The sequence below is a fragment of the Nicotiana tomentosiformis genome, chromosome 8 (assembly GCF_000390325.3).
Source record: "Nicotiana tomentosiformis chromosome 8, ASM39032v3, whole genome shotgun sequence".
In the NCBI taxonomy this organism is placed as follows: Eukaryota; Viridiplantae; Streptophyta; class Magnoliopsida; order Solanales; family Solanaceae; genus Nicotiana; species Nicotiana tomentosiformis.
Window position 1 is genome coordinate 145235407 of NC_090819.1, and position 24197 is coordinate 145259603.

Genomic DNA, 24197 nt, shown 5'->3' on the forward strand with positions numbered 1-24197 from the left:
TTTGGTGCATTTTTAGTAGCATTTTAAATCTAAAAAGAATAACAAAATTATTTTAATCTTTATATTTTTAAATCTTAATTGCATAATTAATTACATTTGTAAAAACTCTAAAATACCAAAAATACATTAGTAATTTTACATGCTCGGCCAACTCTTAGGCCCAATCTTTTCCAAATCCGCCCTATCCCATTTCATCTACCCGACCCGCCTAGCTAAGCTCCCTAACGACACCGTTCAACCCCAGAACGACGTCGTTGCCCCTTCCCCCTCATTAAAACAACCATATCTCCTTTTATTCTGATAGAGAACATCCCCACTCCCAGAAAATCCTAGCCGCCCCTTTATTCCCCATTTTCTCAAGAACGGACCTCCTCCAAAAAGATCTAAGAACCCTAGCCGCCACCCCTATCTCTTACACTCCTACCTCCTACACTTTCGCTTTCCAATTTCTCACCACCGGACACTTCTATAGAAAAAACACGGAATACGTAGTCGAATTTCGAAGCTTGGATTCAAATATCTTTAAAAAGAAAAAAGAGATCTGAAACGAAGGAAGAAAAACAGTAGAACTTGAGATTGAGTTTGACACTCAAAGCAATTCAAAAAACGACTGCTGTTTCTAGTGATTCAAAGAGTCCTTAATCATTTTTCTTGGTTTTAAAAACTGATTTTCATCTGGGATTGAAGTCGTTTCTGCTGCCTCTGTGTTGCCGAGTTCATTCATCAATTTGGACCTTTATTTTGGTCATTGTTTCGGCTGGTCTTTCTGCAATTAGGTATGTAATCGTTTTCCTAAGATACTCCGTTGATTATGAATGAAAATTTGAGTTGTTTTCGCGATGTTTGTGCCTAATTTCATGGATGGATGATTTTTGATGCTTAATGTGTGCTTTCATCAGTAGTGTTTGAGTAATCCGTATGATATTCAATGCTCTCAATCAAATGTGTTTGGATCTAACTTGCTAGTTGTTGATGACTGAAATGTGTTTCCTGTTGAATTCACATGATACGTGCTGATTCCAATCGAATATGCTTGGGGTACAATTTGTTAGATATTAACAGTTGCTTCATAATTTATTAATATTCGAAATTAGATTGTTAGATTTAAAGTAAACTCCACAGGAATGCCTTGAAGCTAGTCAAAGAAATATTCTGGGAAAAATTGCTTTGGCAATGTAATTGGAAATTTTCTCATGTTTAAATGTTTAGCCACTATAAATGAATAATTATTCACATGATAGGTTTAATAGGTTGAATCTCTGTATTTGTGGGTCTGCAATTGAAAATTCCTTGTATGTGATTAATCGAAACCATTTGTTATTTGGAATGCGAAGGTTCTGTTTGATCTTGTAAGAATTGAAGCTTTAAGTTCAGCAATAAGTTTAGTTACTGAATTGTTTCGACCATAGGTTGATTGGAAAATGAACTCGGGTGGAATAATTTGATCTTGTTAAGACCCAGGATAATTAATAAGTTATTTTATCTCTTGTAAATTAATAGATAATGATCACTCATGAACATCGTAGCTTGTTTTAGGCGCGATTAATAATAAATCATCGTGACTATGGGTACGGTTCCCGTGGCATAGTCATGATCCGTAAACCCCAATTCGAGTGCGCGTTTCACGCGACTTGACAATAACTTCAGATAATAATAATAAACATGTTGTTAATCGCGGGTGCGTTTCACGTGACGCGGTTCGCAGTGTGCCCAAAAATAATAAGTGCACGACATCGCGGCTTATTTAAATAAGTTCCATAAATATTAAAAGCGGTCAAAGGTAAAATGCACAATAGGTTTAAACACATGTAATAAATAAGATAATTAGGCCAAGTATTAATTGTTAAGCGACCGTGCTAAAACAACGGAATTCGGGGAGTGCCTCACACCTTCTCTCGGATTAACAAAATCTCTTTTCCGGTCTTCTGTGTTCGCGGACCATAAATAGAGTCAATTTTCTCGATTTGGGATTTTAAAATAAATCGGTGACTTGGGACACTATAATAATTATTCCAAGTGGCGACTCCGAATTAAATAAATAATATCATTTCGAATAATGTCACTTTAATTGGAAAAACTCCCCTACCCCCTCGAAAAAAAAGAGATGTGACAACTATTGTTCGTTAGGTCATTTTTGATTGGCCGACAAAATTTTAATCGATCTGGGTCCGGTAGACAGGGCCCATGCAGGAGGTGTGGGCTATAACACATGAAAATGTGGGAATCGGGTGGAATTCAAGTTTAATAACCCTAAAACCACAAAAAACAAATAACGGTCATGGCAAGGCGGTGAATATTGTTCCTTAGGTCATTTTTTATGGACCGACAAAATTTTAGGCTATTCGTATTCGGTCACCCGGATGCATGCAGATGGCGTGGGCTATAACAAACAAAAATTTGGGAATCAGGCTAAATTCAATGTTTATGGCCCTTAAAAGCAAATAAACGAGGAATGTTCATGGCGAGGCGATGGCTATTGTTTCTTAGATCGTTTTTGATGGTCCGATAAAACATTAGGTGATTCGGCTCCGGTCATCCGGATGCATGCATATGGCGTGGGTTATAGCATGCGAAAATCTAAAAATCGGGTGAAATTCCAGTTTTATGGCCCTAAAATGCCAAAAATTTAGAAACGATCATGCCGAGGCAATGACTATGATTCCTTAGGTCGCCTTTTATGGTTTGACATTCCAGTTTTATGGCCCTAAAATGTCAAAAAACGAGTCACGATCATGGAGACACAATGACTATTGTTTCTTAGGTCATTTTTGATGGGCCGACAAAATTTTAGGCGAACAGGTTCTAGGCGCCCGGGCCCATGCAAGAGGCGTGGGCTATAGCACACGAAAATCTTGGAATCGGGCGCAATTCTAGTTTATGGCTCAAAAATGCCAAAACATAAGTAACGGTCATGGCGATTCGGTGACTAATGTTTCTTAGGTCATTTCTCATGCGCCGACAAAATTTACGGGAATCCGGGTATGGATGCCCGGGTTCATGCAGGAGGCACGGGCTATAATATACGAAAATCTTGTCATCGGTCACCATTCTAGTTTTATGGCCCTAAAATGCCATAAAATGAGTAACAGTCATGGCGAGGTGGTGACTATTGTTCCTTATGACATTTTTGGCAGGACGACAAAATATTAGGTTTTTTGGGTTCGGGCGCCCGGGCCCATGCAGGAGGCATGGGCTATAGTATAGAAAAATCCGAAAATCGGGCGGAATTCTAGTTATATGGTCCTAAAACGCTAACAAATGAGTAACGTTCATGGCGAGGCGGTGACTATTGTTCCTTAGATTTTCTTTTATATGCCGACAATCCGGGACTTGGTGTGCGGGCCCATGCAAGGGGATGTGGGCTATAGCACATGAAAATTTGGAAATCGGGGGGAATTATTATTTTATGGCCCTAAAAGGCCAAAACCCGAGTAACGGTCATGGCGAGGCGATGAATATTGTTCTTTAGATCATTTTTGATGGACCGGAAAATTTTTAGGCCATCCTTGTGTGGGCGCCTAGGCCCATGCAGGAGGCGTTGGCTATAGCACACTAAAGTCTGGGAATAAGGCAGAATTCTAATTTTATTGCCCTATAATGCTAACAAACGAGTAACGGTTATGGAAATACATTGACTATTGTTCTATAGGTCATATTTGATAGGCCAGAAAAATTTAGGCGATCCGGGTTCGGTCGCCCGGGCCCATGCAAGAGGTGTGGGCTATAACATACGAAATTTGGGAATCAAGTGGAATTCTATTTTTATGGCTCTAAAAGGCCAAAAAATGAGTAACGGTCATGGCGAGGCAGAAACTATTATTCATTTGATCATTTTTAATGGGTAAACAAAATTTTAGGCGATCCGGGTCCGAGCGCCCGGGCCCAAGCAGGAGGCGTGGACTATAACATACGAAAATTTGAGAATCAAGCGGAACTCTAGTTTTATTGCCCGGTAAGGCTAAAAAAATGAGTAATGGTCATGGCGAGACAACGATTATTGTTTCTTAGGTTATTTTTGATGTACCAGAAAATATTTGGTGATCCGAGTTCGGGCCCCCGTGCCCATGCAAGAGGCGTGGGTTATAGCAAATGAAAATCTGGGAATCAAGCGGAATTCTAATTTTATGGCCCTTAAAGGATAGAAAACGAGTAACAGTCATGGCGAGGCGATGACTATTGTTCTTTAGGTCATTATTAATGGGTCTATAAAATTTTAGGCTATCCGGGTCCGGGCGCCCGGGCCCATGCAGGAGGGGTGGCTCCTAAAATGCCAAAAAATGAGTAACGGTCATTGCGAGTTCTTGATTGCAACTTTGTTCAACTGCCTGTAGTCGATGCATAACCGCATAATACCATCTTTCTTTTCACAAACAAAACTGGTGCGGCCCAAGGCGACATACTAAGCCTAATAAACCCCTTATCAAGAAGTTCCTGAAGTTGCTCTTTCAATTCTTTCAATTCAGCTGGTGCCATACGATACAGAGAAATAGAAATGGGCTGTGTGCCCGACACTAAGTCAATGCCGAAACCAATATCCTTGTCGGGTGGCATACCTGGCAGGTCTGCAGGAAATATATTCGAAAAATCTCGCACTACCGGTACTGAATCAATAGTAGGAGTGTCTGTATCAACATCTCTCACAAAGGCCAAATATGAAAAACAAAACCCTTCCCAAGTGACTATTGCTTCTTAGGTCGTTTTTGATGGGCTGTCAAAATTTTAGGCGATTCGGATCCAAGCGCCCGAGCCCATGCATGAGACGTGGGGTATAACACACGAAAATCTGTCCACCGGTCGCCATTCCAATTTTATGTCCCTAAATGCTAAAAAATGAGTAACAGTCATGGCGAGATGGTGATTATTATTACCTAGATTATTTTTGATGCACAGGCAAATATTTTGGCGATCCGGGTCTGGGTTGCCCGAGCCCAAGCAGGAGGCGTGGACTATAGCACATGAAAATTTGGGAATCATGTAGAATCCTAGTTTTATGGCCCTTAAATGCCAAAATATTAGTAACGATCATGGAGAGGCAGTGACTATTGTTTCATAAGTTGTTTTTGATGGACTGATTAAACTTTAGGCGATCCGGGACCGAACACATGGGCCTATGCAAGAGGCTTGGGCTATAGCACACGAAATATTGGGAATGAGGCGGAATTCCAGCTTTATAGACCTGAAACGTCAAAAAATGAGTAACAGTCATGGAGAGACGGTGATTATTGTTCCTTAGGTCATTTTTTATGGGACGGAAAAATTTTAGGCGATACGGGTCCGAGCGCCTGGGCCCATGCGGGAGGCGTGGGCTATACACACAAAAATTTGGGAATTGGGCAAATTCCAATTTTAAAACACCAAAAAATGAGTAATGGTTATGGTGAGGTGGTGACTATTGTTCATTAGGTAATTTTTGTTTGGCCGAAAAATTATAGGCGATCTGGATCCGGGTGCTTGGGCCCATGCAAGAGGTGTGGGCTATAGCACATGAAAATGTGGGAATCAGGTGGAATTCAAGTTTTATAACCATGAAACCACAAAGAACAAATAACGGTCATGGTGAGGTGGTGAATATTGTTCTTTAGGTCTTGATGGACCGGCAAAGTTTTAGGCGATCCGGATCCGGGCGCCTGGGCCAATACAAGAAGCATGAGCTTTAGCACACAAAAATCTGAAAATCGGACGAAATTCCAGTTTAATGGCCCAAAAATGCCAAAATATGAGTAATGACCATGGCAAGGCGGTGAATATTATTCTTACGTCATTATTTATGGGCCGACAAAATTTTAAGCCATCCAGGTCCGGGCGCCCGGGCCCATTTAGGAGGTGTGGGCTATAGCACAAGAAAATCTGGGAATCGAGCGAATTTTTGATTTTATGATTTTTAAATGCCAAAAAATGAGTAACGGTCATGGCTAGGTTGTATCTATTGTTCCTTAGGTCGTTATAGATAAGCCAGCAAAATCTAAGTAATCCGAGTTTAGAAGCCCGGGCCTATGTAGGAGGGGTGAGCTATTGTATACGAAATATGGGAATCAGGCGGAATTCCATCCTTTTGGCCCTAAAATGCAAAAAAATAAGTAACTCTCACGGAGAGGCGGATACTATTGCTCCTCAGGTTTTTTAATGGATGGAAAGATTTTAGGTGATCCGGGTCCGGGCACCCAGGCCCATACAGGAGGCATGGGCTATAACACACTAAATATTGGGAATTGGGCGAAAATCTAGTTTTATGGACCTTAAACGCCAAAACCCGAATAACGGTCATGGAGAAACACTGACTATTGTTCCTTAGGTCATTTGTGATGGGCCTGCAAAATTTTAGGCGATACGGGTTCGGGCGTCTAGGCCCATGGGGGAGGCGTGGGCTATAACACACGAAAATATGAGAATCGGGCGTAATTCCAGTTTTATGGTCCTCAAACGACAAACAAAGAGTAATATTCATGGCAAAGCGGTGACCATTATTTCTTAGGCTGTGGTTGATGGACCACCAAAATTTTAGGTGATCCAGTTCCGTGCGCCCAGGCCCATGCAGGAGGCATGGTCTATAGCAACGAAAATTTGGAAATCGGGCGAAATTCCAGTTTTATGGCCCAAAAATGCCAAAACATTAGTAACGATCATGGCAAGAGGGTGAATATTGTCCCTTAGGTCTTTTTTGATGGGCCGGAAAATTTTTAGGCAATCTAGGTCGGGGTGCCCGGGCTTATAATACATGAAAATTTTGGAATCGGATGGAATTCAAGTTTTATGGACAAAAAATGCCAAAACAATGAGTAACGGTCAAGGAATAGTGGTGAATATAGTTCCTAATGTTTTTTTTGATGGGCCGCTAAAATTTTATATGATCCAGGTCTAGGCCACCCAGACCCATGTAGGAGGTGTAGGCTATAGCACACGAAAGTTTTGGAATCAGGCGGAATTCTTATTTAATGGTCCTGAAACCCCAAAACACGAGTAACGGTTATGGCGAGGTAGTGACTATTTTACTTTAGGTCGTTATTGATGGGCCGGCAAAATTTTAGGCAATTCCGATCCAGGCGCCTGGGCTCATGCAGGAGGCATGGGCTATAGCACACGAAAATCTAGCCATCGGTCGCCATTCCAGTTTTATGGCCCTAAAATGCCAAGAAATGAGTAACGGTCATGGTGCGGTGGTTACTATTGTCCCTTAAGTTGTTTTTGATAGGTCGACAAAATTTTAGGAGTTCCGGGTCCAGGAGCCCAAGCCCATGTAGGAGGCGTGAGCTATAGCACACAAAAATATAGGAATCAGACGGAATTATAGTTTTATTGCCCTAAAACACCAAAAAATGAGTAACGGTCTTGGAGAGTCGTTCACTATTATTCCTTATGTAATTTTTATGGGCCGATAATATTTTAGGTAATCTAGGTCCGGGCACCTGGGTCCATGCGGGAGGCGTGGGCCATAGCCCACAAAAATTAGGAAATTGGGCGGAATTCCAGTTTTATGGCCCTAAAATGCCAAAACATGAGTAACGGTCTTGGTGAGGTTGTGACATTGTTCTATAAGTCATTTTTGAGGGACCGACAAAATTTATGCGATCTGAGTCTGGGATTCCGGGCCCATGCATGAGACGTGGGCTATAACACACGAAAATCTGACAATTTAGCGGAATTTAAGTTTTATGGCCTTAAAATTCCAAAAAATGAGTAATATGGCGAGGCAGTAACTATATTTCCTTAGGTCATTTTTATGGGCCTAAAACTAAGAATCGAGCGGAATTTTAATTTTATTGCCCTTTAAGGCTAAAAATGAGTAACGATCATGGAGAGGCTTTGACTATTGTTCCTTAGGTCATTTTTTAAGGGCCGAAAAAAATTATGCGATTCGGGTCCGGGCGCCCGGGCCCATGCAAGATGCGTGGGCTATAGCACACAAAATTATAGGAATCGAATGGAATTCTAGTTTTATGGCACTAAAAAGCCAAAACAACGAGTAACGATCAAGGGGAGGTAGTGACTATTGTTCCTTAGGCCGTTTTTAATGGGTCAACAAATTTTAGGCTATTACACTCCATGTTTTCATACGTGAAAGTTCGCCATAAGTAAATTGATGAAAGCTCGGAAATGAGATGTTACATCCTGCATTTTCGAACGTTAAAGTTTCATCGTAAGTTAATCGACGTAAACTCGAGAATGAGATTATTTTTAAATTATAAGTATTATACTATTTCAAACAAGGGATAAGTAAATTCGTGAAGGTGAGAGGGTAAACGTGTCAATTTAGGATAAAATACGGTTCGAGCTATAATACCCGGTATCTGTGGACTAGTGCCATATAAGGTACCACATGATCATGATGGTAAGGTGTATGAAGTGTCTTACAAGTGATTATGATTTTAAGTAATTTGAGATAATTCTTAATAATATGGGTAATTGGTTAATGGGAGATTAACTAGTTAATTAAGAGATTAGTGGATAATTAACGATAATCTTGGATAAGTTTAAAGAGCCCCCAACGTGGAAGCAAACCTTGCTCAAATGAATGACTCTTAATTCATATGATAAGGTGTCATATTTAGAGGCTAAGTCATCACCTAAGTGGGGGGCCCACCCACTAAGGCAAAGAATTTTCTGATTCACAAAGAAAGGTGAATTAGAATTAAGCAAAGTTACAGGTGAGGCTTCAGCAGAGAATTCATTTTGAATCTCTACAATTCAAAGAAGGCTTCAACAAAGATAATGTTGTAATAGTAACGTGAGTTACTTCAACAATTCAAACAAGATTTCTTAGCATCTTAGCAACGTGATATTTTACAATTTTAAGGGAGTACGATGCAATCTTTCTCAAGAATATCATACGGATTTTTCCCTACTCCGATCTTGCCGCCACGTGTTTTATCGCAATTGTTGTGTGTTAGAGGTATTGTCCATAGAACCGGCTCAGGTATGTTAAGGTTATCTCTTCTTTCTTTTTGGCATGATCCATACGATACAAATGAAACGAGCAAATGCACAACTTTCATAAATAACTCTATTCATAGAAGTATTAGAGATGCCTACGTTCTTGATTCCTCATGTGAATTATTATTATATCTTCTGTTTATGGGTCTCAGAAAAATACGTAGTTGATAAAGTTATTCGAAAGGCATATTAATCTTATGACATTCCGAGAAAATCTTATTAACGCACTCCTTATGCATTTCATGCATTTATACAAGTATATTAACCCATGACCAGATAGCATTATATACGCGTATATTATATGTATATGAGATATAGGAAAAGGTTATGTCGTTATATACGCAACACCACCTGATCAGCTGGTATACGTTGATGATTTGCCCACAGTGGTTGAGATGATATAATGGGATGCCCTCAGAGGCTTGATGATATTATGAACGCATATACCTATGTATGGTATGACATTTATACGTATAAGCATGACATTATATATATGAAATAGTTCACATAGTTATTCAGACTTACATGTTGAGTCTTTTACTTCATGCTTCTCTCATGTATATTATTTACTGATTTTTATTCCTTACATACTCGGTACATTATTTGTACTGACTTCCTTTTGCCTAGGGATGCTGCGTTTCATGCCTGTAAGTCCCGATATACAAGTTGAGAGTCCTCTAACTAGGCTATCAGCCCAGCAGAAGGTGTTGGTGCGCTCCATTTGCTCCGGAGTTGCTTATTTTGTCAGTACGATTTGGTCATATATTGATTAGTATGGCGGGGCCCTATCCCGACCTTTATGGTGTTTATCTACTCTTAGAGGCTTATAGATATATGTCATGTACGTGAAAGATTGTATGGCTTTGTCTGCCTATGTTTAGTGTACGAGTGATTATTTTGGTCTTATAGGCCCGTATGTCATATGTATAAGTTTGTATTACATGTTGGGTCATTCAATGTTGAGTGTTTCCTCATGTTTTATTCTACTTATCTCACGATAGCCTCTCCGGCTCATTTATCTATGATAGTATAATACGAAAGATACGTTACATTGGTACTCGGTTGCGTTAGGTATCGGGTGCCATCGCGGCCCATCAGTTTGGGTCGTGACAAAAGTGGTATCACAGAAGTTCTGTCCTAGGGAGTGTACAAGCCGTGTCTAGTAGAGTCTTGTTTATGTGTGTGTTGTGCACCACACTTATAAACAGGAGACTACAGGGCATTTAGGACTGTCACTCTCTCTTCTTACTCTAGATCGTGTGGTAGAGCTCAGTTATAAGAATTCAAACTCTTAAACTCTATTTTATTTGTAATACAACGATCCCTACATCCAAAAGACAGTTGGTAAGAGATTGACTATGACCGTGGAAGAGTTGGGTTAGAGGAACTCGATTTTTGCATGATGCTTATGATGAGTAAATGTAAGGTATTCAGTAGATCATGTATGTACTAAGACATGTAAAGCTTCTTGATAAGGGGCCTTAAGGCAAGAATATCTATCCACCCATATGGTGAAAAGAAATAAGAGATTTAGAAGATAGATACAAGTTTCAACAAGTAAAAGAAGCAAGGTGAAAGAGGGTACGAGCTACCCAGTTAATGAAGATTATCAGTATTACAGTTTAGGTAGAGAAATATAAGCCCTTTGAGTTACCTTCAACAATAACAGATGTATGTACAGTCGGTCACACCCATCTCAGTTATGCCCTATAGGAGCTAACAGATATGGTTTAAGAGAAGGACGAGATATCAGGATCTGGCTGGGGTTAGAGTAACCCAAAATGGTGGATGGATTATTTGCATTAGTTGACATTTCCAAAGGACATTGCAAATATGCTAATAGATCTCCTTGTGAGACACCTAGATGGTGCACTCTAGAATAGTACAGCTAGATATGAATACTAGAGTGTTCAAAAAATATTTTTTACAAAGATAGGTACTGAAAGTCTGGAAGGGATAAATATTACCTTAGTGTGGCTCCCGTCGCTAGTAGAGTGAGAATGTTAGGCAACCCGAAGAGCCAGTGGATGGAGCAAGGAGAGATAAAAACAAAAGAATGTCTTGTTGAAGTTTTCAGAATGAAGTGATAGCCAGAAATATTAGCAGGGAAATAAGAAGAGAGATAATGAAGCATTATGAGTAAGATATGATACATGGATGACAATGGTAGAAAACAAAATGACAGTATTACAGAGTCTATAGTCAAGGGAAGGAAAAGATGAGAGGTGACATGCCTTGAGACAATAAAAGAGTATAGGCCATAAAGTCATATCCTTATTTCAAAAAATTAGTTCGTGACTCTAACGTGATTACCAGAAGGAAAATTTAGACCCAAGAGTAATAGAAATCAGTATGGGTTAGTGAACAAGATATACTGAACATGAATTAGGGACTGAATGATCTGATAATAGTCGGCATCATGAGAATTTCAGATTGCGTTCCGGCGATAAAAGAATGGACGACAGAAGAATAACCCTTAAAAGTCATTCAGGAAGACGCTTCCCTAAAGCAAGCAATGTGAGCAAAGTTAAGCTTAAGGGACTATGTGTGCCAGTTACACTAAGTGTCACCCTCGTGGGTAAGAGATTTTGTTATCCTTAGTACAGAAGGATTACCGCAAGGCGGATAAGGGTCATCGATGATGTGAAAAGACACCAAAAAGAAAGAGGTAAAACATTTATAGGTAGATCGTCGTAACACTAAATCTTAGTACTCCCCTAAAGGGGAGAATATGGAGTGATGTGGCATTAAGTCAGGATTAAGTGGTCCTAGTAACTATGGAATAGTAAAGGAAGAATGCGATAAATGAGAAAGGAACGAGATTGCACTTATTCAAATCCTACGGATATGCTACGACTCCAGAACATTATGAAACCACGGCGTCAAGGAGAGGAAGTAAGGGTTCCTGCCCGAGATGTTATTAATAGATAAGGAACCAATGCAAGACATAAGTTAAGACAAAGGAAATAATCGAAGAAAGATTATGCGGAGTGTTGATATGAGAATGGGCCAACGAATAGTTAGTAGTTGATTCAGGAAGAGCCTAGTTATGGCTAGACAAGAGGATACAGACAAATCAACAGATCGTGCAAGATAAACATAGTAAATCCCAACATGGGGAATTCAGTCTCGCAAATATGACTTCGTGACCCTTGAGAAATATTTAGATAGGAGTTGGGGTAGTTAAAGGTACCGTATGAATGTTACGGAAATAAAAGAGAGTGCCACTGGGAAGACAGTCAAAAATATCAGCTCATAAGCAGCCCTACAAGCACAAGGGCGTGGAGGTAAGTAACTACGGATAATTATAGGCGAGGAAGAACATAAAAAATTCCATCAAGTATACGATGTAATATGCTCGCAGCTTTATAAGAGTCAGAGGATCCTCCCAAAGTACTATAATGAAATACAAGCTGAGGAAATAAAGAAGAAGGTTTCAACCTAAGCACAGTGACCTAAAGAGAAAACGGTCTTGTAAAAACAGTCTCACTACAACATTGTATGAACTCCATAAGAAAGTAGCACCTACCGTGGCTAGTGAACGGGAAGTAAAATCAAAGATAATACTCGAGATCATATGAGTTGCACGAAAATTCCGACATGCGTGGGAACTAAGATAAGCTAGTATGCACGCAATAAGGGGGCAGAAAGACCATGAAAAGTAATTGCTTACATTTAAAGAAAGTTGAGAAGGAACGAAAGAAATTATTTGATCAACGATCCAAAGTTAGTTACGTTATGAACACACTTAATATTTCAGAGTATTGTCTATGCAGCATATATGTTGACAATCATACAACCGTAGAAGACTCTGAAATAAGTTAAAAGAAAGAATTGAGTCCAGATCATAGACAAAGGATTGATTGTTAGAAGATTGTACCATGGATATTCCATAGCGCCCATGAAAGGCTAAAGTAATAACTAATACCAGGAGTCGTATATCATAATATAGCTTAAGCCTACATAAAGGCTGATCAGAAGGAAGAGGAAACTAAAGAGTTACATCAACTAAGTAAATCAGGAGTCTGATTATTGGACCCAGAAAATTATAGAAATCGTGATTGAGAACATAGCGAAATCACTCTTAATATCAGAGGTACAAGAGAGATAGTACAATAACCATATTCTATAACGGCTCTACGATAAAGCCAGTTAGAAGAATACCAGCCTCATAAGAAGTCAGTATGAAGTTCCACCGGATTGTGTATGCGCCAGAGGTGCAAGTATTATAATAGAGCTTCAAGTTGTTGATGTGAATCATACCTATGTGGAAGGAAGGTCATGAAAGAGATAGAAGATGTGATGCGAGATTTTAAGGTAAGTAAGGTAAATGTGAACAACGTATGAGATACTCAGGTGTAGAAGGTTGTGAATAATCTATACTTCAGATAAAGGGCTAGAAGCATTGGGATTCAGTATCCAGGAATGATAGCGGCGTCGTCAATGGCATGTTTTCCAGCCTATGGTTTCTAGGTATCGAGAAGTCTAATTAAGGGAATAAAGAAGAGTTAGAGACGATGTGATGTCTCGCTTGATGTTCCAGGATGAAATAAGGAAATCTGTGATGCAAGTAAGTTGAAGGAAGGTTGCGAGTAGTATAAATAGATATGTGCAGGTCGCAAGCTAAATTATGGTAAAGCGACCAGGTTTTAGGAAGACAGGAGTAAGGATAACAAAGGACGAGTGAGAAGGTGACGAGAATGGATAAGTCCTCGGGATTAAGCCCATGAAAACAAGAGAGCTAATGGTTTCTCTAAGTTATAGAAAGTTCAGTATAGCCTGAATGAACTCAAAGGAGTCTAATACTAGTAGAATTTAAAAGAGATGGAATGTTGCCCTGGTAGTAGAATGAGGGTTCAATTGTGATAAATGAAGGATGACGTTTGGGCCTTCGATTGAGTAATGAATTATATGAAATATGGTTATACCGACGTAACCAAGGGGGATTTCATGAATTGTACATGATTAAAATACCCACGCAAGGTGAATCACATTAGGATGCTATGAAATATGGTTATGGAAGCATGGTATCGCCCCAGGTCGATCAGTCTAATCATTTCAGATATTCCCTGATGAGACGTGAGCCATAGCAGCAGTATTACATAAAAGGTCAAGTTATCAGTGGTAGATTATTGATCAACATTAAGGTGAATCAACAATAGATGGATAAAAGTTACAAAGTATGAGATGAGATTAGGCCATCATTCTTAAGATGAACAGTAATGAAGAAGCGTAGCTTTATGCATATAGGATGAGCAACGAGAGTAACCTGGAGTTTGGTAGCACACCTAAGTAATAATAAACCGAAGTAAGAGTTATGGTATAGTATGACCTATTTAGATGTAGTAAAGCCATATGCACCCAGAGGGACAGCTTGTCAAAATTCTGTATATGTTCACAAAGTGAGGCCTAGAGATTGGCTAAAAGTTGGATGGAAGAGTCGCATAGGCGCACATACAAGAAAAAAGTCGTACAGACTGCATGATAGAAGATAGCAATAGTTACGAAATTGGAAGAATTCCGACCGCAAGTCATGGTGTGAGAAAGAGGCCTAAAGGGGGGAATGCCTTGGGCTTTAAATTTATTCACAGACAGTTGCCTAGATGAAAAGAAGAGTACTAAAGTATTCAGAAGACATAGGTTATGAAAATGATAAGTGCATTAGTCAACATTAGAGGACGAATGTTCCAAAGGGGGAATGATGTTACACCCCATGTTTTCATACGTAAAAGTACGCCATAAGTAAATTGATGAAAGCGTGGAAATGAGATGTTACATCTCGCATTTTCGTACGTTAAAGTTTCGTCGTAAGTTAATCGACGTAAACTCGGAAATGAGATTATTTTAAGATTATAAGTATTATGCTATTTCAAACAAGGGATAAGTAAATTCGTGAAGGTGAGAGGGTAAACGAATAAAAAAAATGATTTTCGTTGAAGGTTGTCAATTTGGGATAAAATACGGTCCGAGCTATAATACCCGATATTTATGGACTAGCGACATACAATATATTACATGACCATGATAGTAAGGTGTACTAAGTGTGTTAAAAGTGATTAGTATTTTAAGTAATTTGGGATAATTCTTAATTATGTGGGTAATTGGTTAATGGAAGATTAACTAGTTAATTAAAAGATTAGTGGATAATTAATAATAATCTTGGATAAGTTTAAAGAGCCCCCAACGTGGAAGCAAACCTTGCTCAAACGAATGACTCTTAATTCATATGATAAGGTCTCATATTTAGAGGCTAAGTCATCACCTAAGTGGGGCCCCCAACCACTAAGGTAAAGACTTCTCTAATTCACAAACAGAGGTGAATTAGAATTGAGCAAAGTAACGGGCGAGGCTTCAGCGGAGAATTCATTTTGAATCTCTACAATTCAAAGAAGGCTTCAGCAAAGATAATGTTGCAATAGTAACACGAGTTACTTCAACAATTCAAACAAGATTTCTTAGCATCTTAGCAATGTGAGATTTTGCAATTTTAAGAGAGTACGATGTAATCTTTCTCAAGAATATCATACGGATATTTTCCTACTCCGATCTTACCATCACGTGTTTTGTCACAATTGTCGTGTATTAGAGGGATTGTCCAGAGAACCGACTCAGGTATGTTAAGGTTATCTCTTCTTTCTTTTTGGCATGATCCGTACGATACAAACGAAATGAGCAAATGCACAACTTTCATAAATGACTCTATTCATAGAAGTATTAGAGATGCCTACGTTCTTGATTCCCCATATGAATTATTAATATATCTTCTGTTCATGGGTCTCAGAAAAATACGTAGTTGATAAAGTTTATCCGAAAGGCATATTGATCTTATGATATTCCGAGAAAATCTTATTAATGCACTTCTTATGCATTTCATGCATTTATACATGTACATTGACCCATGACCAGATGACGTTATATATGCGTATATATATATATATATATATATATATATATATATATATATATATATATATATATATATATATATATATATAGGATATGAGAAAAGGTTATGGCGTTATATAGGCACCACCACCTGATCAACTATTATACATTGATGATTTTCCCACAGTAGCTAAGATGATATTATGGGACTTACATGTTGAGCCTTTTACTCCATGTTTCTCTCATTTCTATTATTTACTGATTTTCATTCCTTACATACTCGGTACATTATTTGTAATGACGTCCCTTTTGCCTGGGGACACTGCGTTTCATGCTCGTAGGTCCCGATAGAGAGGTTGAGAGTCCTCCAAGTGGGCTATCAGCTTAGCGGAAGGTGTTGGTGTGCTCCATTTGATCCGAAGTTGTTTATTTGGTCAGTACGATTTGGTCATATATTTATTAGTAAGGCGGGGCCCTGTCTCGACCTTTATGGTGTTTATCTACTTTTAGAGGCTTATAGACATATGTCATGTACGTGAAATATTGTATGGAGAGGCGATATCTAAAGTTCCTTAGGTCATTTTCTATGGGCCGACAATATTCTAGGCAATCCGGGTACGGGCATCTAGGTCTATGGCGTAGCTATCACACACGAAAGTCTGCGAATCAGGAGAAATTCCAGTTTTATAATCCTAAAATTCTAAAAACGGGTAACGGTCACAGCGAGGTGGGGGCTATTATTGCATAGGTTATTTTTTATGGGTCGACAAAATTTTAGGTGATCCGGGTCCGGGCGCTCGGTTCCATGCATGAGACGTGGGCTATAGCACACGAAAATCTGAGAATCGGGCGGAATTCCAGTTTTATGTCCCTAAAACGCTAAACACTGAGTAACGATTATGGCGAGGTGGAGACTATTGTTCCTTAGGTCCTTTTTGACGAGCCGGCAAAAGTTTAGGTGATCCGGGCTCGGAGCCCGGGACCATGCAAGAGGCGTGGGTTATAGCAACAAAAATCTGGTAATCGGGCAAAATTCTAGTTATATGCTCCTAAAACGTCAAAAAATGAGTAACGGTCATGGCGAGGCAGAGACTATTGTTCCTCAAGTTCATTTTGATGGGCCAGCAAAATTTTAAGCGATCCCGGTCCGGGTGCCCGAGCCCATACAGGAGGCATGGGCTATGGCACACAAAAATTTGCGAATCTGAAGAAATTCGGGTTTTATGGCGAGGCGGTGACTATTGTTCCTTAGGTCAATTTTACTGGGCTGAACAAATATTAGGCGATCCAGGTTCGGGCGCCCCGGCCCTTGTTGGAGGCGTGAGCTATAACATACGAAACTTTAGGATCTAATTTTATGGCCCTAAAATGCCAAAAAATGAGTAACGGTCATGGCTAGGCGGTGAATATTGTTCCTAGGTCATTTTTTATGGGTTGACATAATTTTAGAAGGGTCCGGACGTCCGGGTATAGCACACGAAAATATGGGAATGAGGCAAAATTCAAGTTTTATGGCCCTAAAACACCAAAAATGAGTAACGGTCATGGTGAGGTGGTGACTATTGTTCCTAAGGTCATTTTTGAGGGGCCGAGAAAATTTTAGGCGATTCGGGTCTGGGCGCCCGAGCCCATGAAGGAGCTATGGGCTATAGCATACGAATATTTAGAAATCGGACCGAATTTCAACTTTATAGCCCTAAAATACACAAAATGAGTAACCATTATGACGAGGGAGTGAATATTGTTCTTTTGGTCGTTATTGATGGGCCGGCTAAATTTTAAGCGATTCGGGTCTAGGCGCCTTGGTCCATTTAGGATGTGTGAGCTATAGCACACGTAAATATGGTAATTAGGTGAAATTCTAGATTTATGGCCCTAAAATGCCAAATAAATGAGTAACTTTTATGGTGAAGCGGTGACTATTGTTCCGTAGGTCATTTTTGATGGGCCAACAATATTTTTGACGATCAGGTTCCGGGGCGTCCGGGTCCTTGTAGGTGGCTACAACACACGAAAATATGGGAATTGGGTGGAATTCCAATTTTATGGCTCTAAAATGCCAAAAATGAGCAACGATCATGGAGAAACAATGGGTATTGTTCCTTAGGTCTATTTTGTTGGGCCGATAAAATTATAGGCGATCCCAGTTCCGGCGCCCAGACCCACATAGGAGGCGTGGACTATAGCACAAGAAAATCTAAGAATCTGGCGGAATTCCAGTTTTATGGCCTTAAAATTCCAAAAAATGAGTAACGGTCATGGCGAGGCAGTGACTGTATTCCTCTAGGTCATTCTTGATGGGCCAAAACGTTTTTAGGCAGTTTGTGTCCGGGCGCCCGGGCCCACGCAAAAGGCGTGAGCTATAACATACGAAATTATGAGAATTAAGCGGAATTCTAATTTTATTACACTATAATGTTAAAAAACGAATAAAGGCTATGGCGAGGTAGTGTCTATTGTTCCTTAGGTCGTTTTTTATGGGCCGGAAATATTTAAGCAATTCGGGTCTTGCTGTCCGGCCCATGCAAGAGGCGTTGGATATAGCACCTGAAAATCTAAGAATGGACGAAATTCTAGGCCCTAAAAGGCCAAAACACGATTAACAGTCTTGGCAAAGCGATGACTATTATTACTTAGGTCATTTTTAATGGGTCAACAAAATTTTAGGCGATCCGGGTCCGGGTGCTTGGGCCCATGCAGGAGGGGTGGGCTATAACCCCCGAAAATATAAGAATTGGGAGGAATTCCAATTTTAGGGCCCTAAAACGCCAAAAGATGAGAAACGGTCATGGTGAGGTTGTGACTATTGTTCCTTAGCTAATTTTTTGATGGGCCGAAAAAAATTTAGGCGATCCGCATCCGTGCGGCTGGGCCCATATATGAGGCGTGGGCTATAACACACGAATATTTGAGAATCTGGAGGAATTATTGTTTTATGACCTTAAAACGCAAAACAATGAGTAACAGACAGGGCAAAATTGTGACTATTGTTACTTAGATCATTTATGAAAGGTCGACAAAATATTAGGCGATTTGGGTCGGGAGTCCGGCCCCATACAGGAGTCGTGGGCTATAGCACATAAATTATTTGGAATAAGGCGGAATTCAATTTCTATGGCGCTGACTGTTGTTCCTTAGTTCTTTTTTTATGGGACGGAAAACTTTTAGGCGATTCGGGTCTAGATGTCGGGGCTCATGCATGAGGCGTAAGCAATAGCACACGAAAATCTAAAAATCGGGAGGAATTTAATTTTTATGGCCTTAAAACTCCAAAAAAACGAGTAACGGTCACGGCGAGGCGGTAGATATTGTTTCTTAGGTTATTTTTTATGGGTCGACAAAATTTTAGATGATCCGGCTCCAGGCGTTCAGGCCCATGCATGAGACGTGGGCTATATAGCACACGAAAATTTGAGAATCGGGCAAAATTTCAGTTTTATGGCCCTAAAACACCAAAAAATGAGTAACGGTCGTGGCGAAGCAGAGACTATTATTCCTCAGGTCCTTTTTGATGGGCCGAAAAGTTTTTAGGCGATCCAGGTCCGGGCGTCCGGGCCCATGCAGGAGGCGTGGGGTATAACACAAAAAATCTGGGAATCGGGCGAAATTCTAGTTTTATGCCCTAAAATGCCAAAAAATGAGAAACTGTCATGGAGAGGCGATGTCTAATATTCCTTAGGTCATTTTTGATGGGACGACAATATTCTAGGCAATCCGAGTCCGGGCATCTGGGTCCATGTAGGTGGCGTGGTCTATCACACACGAAAATCTACAAATCAGGAGAAATTCCAGTTTTATAATCCTAAAATTGTAAAAATGGGTAACGGTCACAGCGAGGTGGTTGCTATTGTTGCATAGGTTATTTTTTATGGGTCGACAAAATGAGTAATGGTCATGTCTAGGCGGTGAATATTGTTTCTAGGTCATTTTTTATGGGTTGACATAATTTTAGTAGGGTCTGGACGCTCGGGCTATAACACACGAAAATATGGGAATGTGGCGAAATTCAAGTTTTATGGCCCTAAAACACCAAAAAAGAGTAACAGTCATGGTGAGGTGGTGACTATTGTTCCTTAGGTCGTTTTTTAGGGGCCGAGAAAATTTTAGGCGACCCGGGTCTGTGCGTCGGGCCCATGAAGGAGCTATGGGCTATAGCATATGAATATTTAGAAATCAGACCGAATTTCAATTTTATGGCCCTAAAACACACAAAATGAGTAACCATTATGACGAGGGAGTGAATATTGTTCTTTAGGTCGTTATTGATGGGCCGGCTAAATTTTAGGCGATTTGGATCCAGGCGCCTTGGCTCATGCAGGAGGTGTGCGCTATAGCTAAGGGTGGCAAGTGGGCCGGTCCAGGCCCGGCACCGCGGGCCAAACGAGCTTAACGGGCCAGGACCGTTTGGCCTGGTCTCGTGGCCCGGTCCTATGATTTGGGCCCGTCAGGCCCGGGACCGTATAGCCCGCCAGGGCCCGTGACCGGCCCGATCCCTTAGCGGGCCAAACGGTCCCAACAGTTATTATTATTATTTTTTTAAATAATAATAAATTTTAATTTTAAAAAATAAAATAAAATATAGCCGTTGGGCTGTCAAAAATAGTCGTTGGCTATTTATAAAATATCCATTTAAACCCCCCCCCCCAACTTTGTTTTTATCCCAAACTTTTTATAATTACACTTTTTCCCTATTTTCAACTATAAATACCCTATACTATATAATATATATATAGTATATAAGATGTATATATAGCTTATCGAATATAACTTATATATATATATATATATACATCTTATATATAGTATATAAGATGTATATATACCTTATCGAATATAGCTTATATATATACATACTATATATACATTTAATATATATATACTATACTATATATACATCTTATATATAGTATATAAGATGTATATATAGCTTATCGAATATAGCTTTTATATATATATATATATATATATATATATATATATATATATATATATATATATATATATATATATAAGATGTATATATAGCTTATCGAATATAGCTTATATATATATATACATCTTATATCGATATACTATATATATATATTCGATATTAAATATTGAATATTAAAATTTAGGTCACAATTCTATAATAAAATTTACAAAGCATTGCCTTAGATATTTTTTTTAACATCCTTTTGTCTCTAATATCTATTTAATATTTTTTTTTAAAAACAACATATGTTGGGCCCACTTAGCCCGTTTAGCCCGTGGGCCGGGATCGTTTAGCCCGGGACCATACAAAAAGCCCGTTTAGGCCCGGTCCTTTTTGGCTCGTTTAATTTGGGACAGGCCCGGGATCGTTTGGACCGGCCCACTTGGCCCGTTTAGGTCCGGGACCGGTCCACTTGCTAGCCCTAGCTATAGCACACGAAAACATGGTAATTGGGTGAAATTTTAGATTTATGGCCCTAAAATGCCAAAAAATGAGTAACGTTTATGGCGAAGCGGTGATTATTGTTCCTTAGGTAATTTTTGATGGGCCAACAAAATTTTAGGTGATCCAAGTCCGGGCGCTCGGGTCTTTGTAGGTGGCTACAACACACGAAAATATGGAAATTGGGTGGAATTCTAATTTTATGGCTCTAAAATGTCGAAAATGAGTAACGATCATGGAGAAGCAGTGGCTATTGTTCCTTACGTCGATTTTGTTGGGCCGATAAAATTATAGGCAATCCCGGTTCGGGCGCTCAGGATCACATAGGAGTTGTGGGCTATAGCACAAGAAAATCTAGGAATCTGGCGGAATTCCAGTTTTATGGCCTTAAAATTCCAAAAAACGAGTAACGGTCATGGCGAGGCAGTGACTATATTCCTCTAGGTCATTTTTGATGGGCCGAAAAGTTTTTAGGGAGTCCGTGTCCGGGCGCCCGGGACCACGCAAAAGGCGCGAGGTATAACATACGAAAATATGAGAATTGAACGGAATAAAATATAGAAATCTGGCGGAATTCCAGTTTTATTGCCTTAAAATTCCAAAAATGAGTAACGGTCATGACGAGGTAGTGACTATATTTCCCTAGGTCATTTTTGATGGGCCGAAAAGTTTTTAGGCAGTCTGTGTCCGGGCCCAAGCAAAAGGCGTGAGCTATAACATACGAAAATATAAGAAGAATTCTAGTTTTATTACACTATAATGCTAAAAAAACTAATAAAGGGTATGGCGAGGCAGTATCTATTGTTCCTTAGGTCGTTTTTTATGTGCCGGAAAAATTTAAGCAATTCGGGTCTGGGCGCCCGGCCCATGCAAGAGGTGTGGGCTATAGCACCCAAAAATCTAGGAATCGATGCAATTCTAGGACCTAAAAGGCCAAACAAATGATTAACGGTCTTGGCGAAGCGGTGACTATTATTACTTAGGTCATTTTTAATGGGTCAACAAAACTTTAGGCGATCCGGGTCCGGGTGCCAGGGCCCATGCAGTAGGTGTGGGCTATAGCCCCCGAAAATATAAGAATTGGGCGGAATTCCAATTTTAGGGCCCTAAAACGCCAAAATATGAGTAACAGTCATGGTGAGGTTGTGACTATTGATCCATAGGTAATTTTTGATGGCCCGACAAAGGTTTAGGCGATCCGGGTCTAGACGCCCGGACCCATGTAGAAAGCGTGGGCAATTGCACACAAAAATCTAGGAAATAAGCACAATTCCAAATTTATGGCCCTAAAATGCCCAAAAACAAGTAACAGTCATGGTGAGACGGTGACTATTGTTCCTTAGGTCATTTTTAATGGGCCGACAAAATTTTATGTGACTCGGGTCCGAGCGCCCGGGCCATGCACGCGGCGTGGGCTATATATAGTACCCGGAAATTTAGAAATCGGGCGGAATTCCAGTTTTATGGCTGTAAAATGCCAAAAAATATGAAACGATCATTGGCGAGGCAGTGACTATTATTTCTTAGGTCGTTTTTGATAGGCTGGTAAACGTTTAGGCGATCCGGGTCCCGGTGCCCGTGCCCTTCCGGGAGGCGTGGGCTATAGCACCAAATATATGGGAATCATGCGAAATTTCAGTTTTATGCCCCTAAATTACCAAAAAATGAGTAATTGTCATGGCGAGGCAAAGACTATTGTTTATGGGCCGACAAAATTTTAGGCGATCCGGGTCTGGGCTCTCAGGCCCATGTAGGTTGTGTGGGCTATAGCAAACGAAAATCTGAGAATTGGGCAGAATTTTAAATTTATGGCTCTAAAATGTCAAAAGATGAGTAACGGTCATGGCGAGGTGGTGACTATTGTTCCTTAGGTAATTTCTTATGGGTTAGAAAAATTTTAGGCGATCCGTATCTTTGTGCTTGGGCCCATACGGGAGGTGTGGGCTATAACACACAAAAATCTGAGAATCAGGAGGAATTCCTATTTTCTGGCCTTAAAACGCCAAAAATGAGTAACGAACAGGGCGAAATTGTGACTATTGTTACTTAGGTAATTTATGATAGGCTGGCAAAATTTAGGCGATTCGAGTTCGGGCGCCCGAGCCCATGCAAGAGTTGTGTGCTATACGAAAATTTAGGAATAGGGCGAAATTCAATTTTATGGCCCTAAAATACCAAAAAATGAGTAACGGTCATGGAGAGGCGGTGAATATTGTTCCTTAGTTATTTTTTGATGGGCCGAAATAGTTTTAAGCGATCTGGGTCCAGGCATCAGGGCCCATGCACGAGGCGTAGGCTACAACACACGAAAATTTGGGAATCAGGCGAAATTCAATTTTTATAGCCTTAAAACTCCAAAAACCAAGTAACGGTCACAACGATACAGTGACTATTGTTTCTTAGGTTATTCGTTATGGGTCAACAAAATGTTAGGCTATCCGGGTCCGGCGCTCGAGCCCATGCATGAGACGTGGTATAGCACACGAAAATCTGAGAATCGGGCAGAATTCCAGTTTTATGGCCCTAAAATGCCAAAATATGAGTAATAGTCATGGCGAGGCGGAGACTATTATTTCTCAGGTCCTTTTTGATGGGCCATCAAAATTTTAGGCGATCTAGGTCCGGGCGCCCAGGCCCATACAAGACATATGGGTTATAGCACACGATAATATGCGAATCAGGAGAAATTTCAATTTTATGGCCCTAAAATTCTAAAAACGAGTAACGGTCATGGTGAGGCGATGACTATTATTCCTTAGGTCATTTTTAATTGGCAAATAAAATTTTAAGAGATCCGGGTCTGGGCACCCGGGCCCTTGTTGGAGGCGTGGGGTATAGCATACGAGAATCTAGGATCCACTTTTATGGTCCTAAAATGCCAAAATATGAGTAACGGTCATGGCGAGGCAGTGACTATTATTTCTTAGGTCATTATTGATGGGTCGACATAATTTTGGGAGCTCCGGGT

At 40.1% G+C, this 24197-nt stretch overlaps 1 protein-coding gene across 3 annotated transcripts in view; it reads left to right on the forward strand.

Annotated features, from left to right (window-relative positions):
* Positions 1-243: 243 nt before the first annotated feature.
* LOC138896996 (uncharacterized) overlaps positions 244-24197 on the forward strand; it is a 36007-nt gene continuing 12053 nt past the window's right edge. The window contains exons 1-2 of one of the 3 annotated variants that reach the window (XR_011410709.1): positions 244-776; positions 9556-9914. The gene's annotated coding sequence lies outside the window, so the exon portion shown is untranslated. Of the gene's footprint in view, positions 777-9555; positions 9915-24197 lie in introns of those variants that run through there. The other 2 variants (XR_011410710.1, XM_070182945.1) reach the window with 2 other exon arrangements.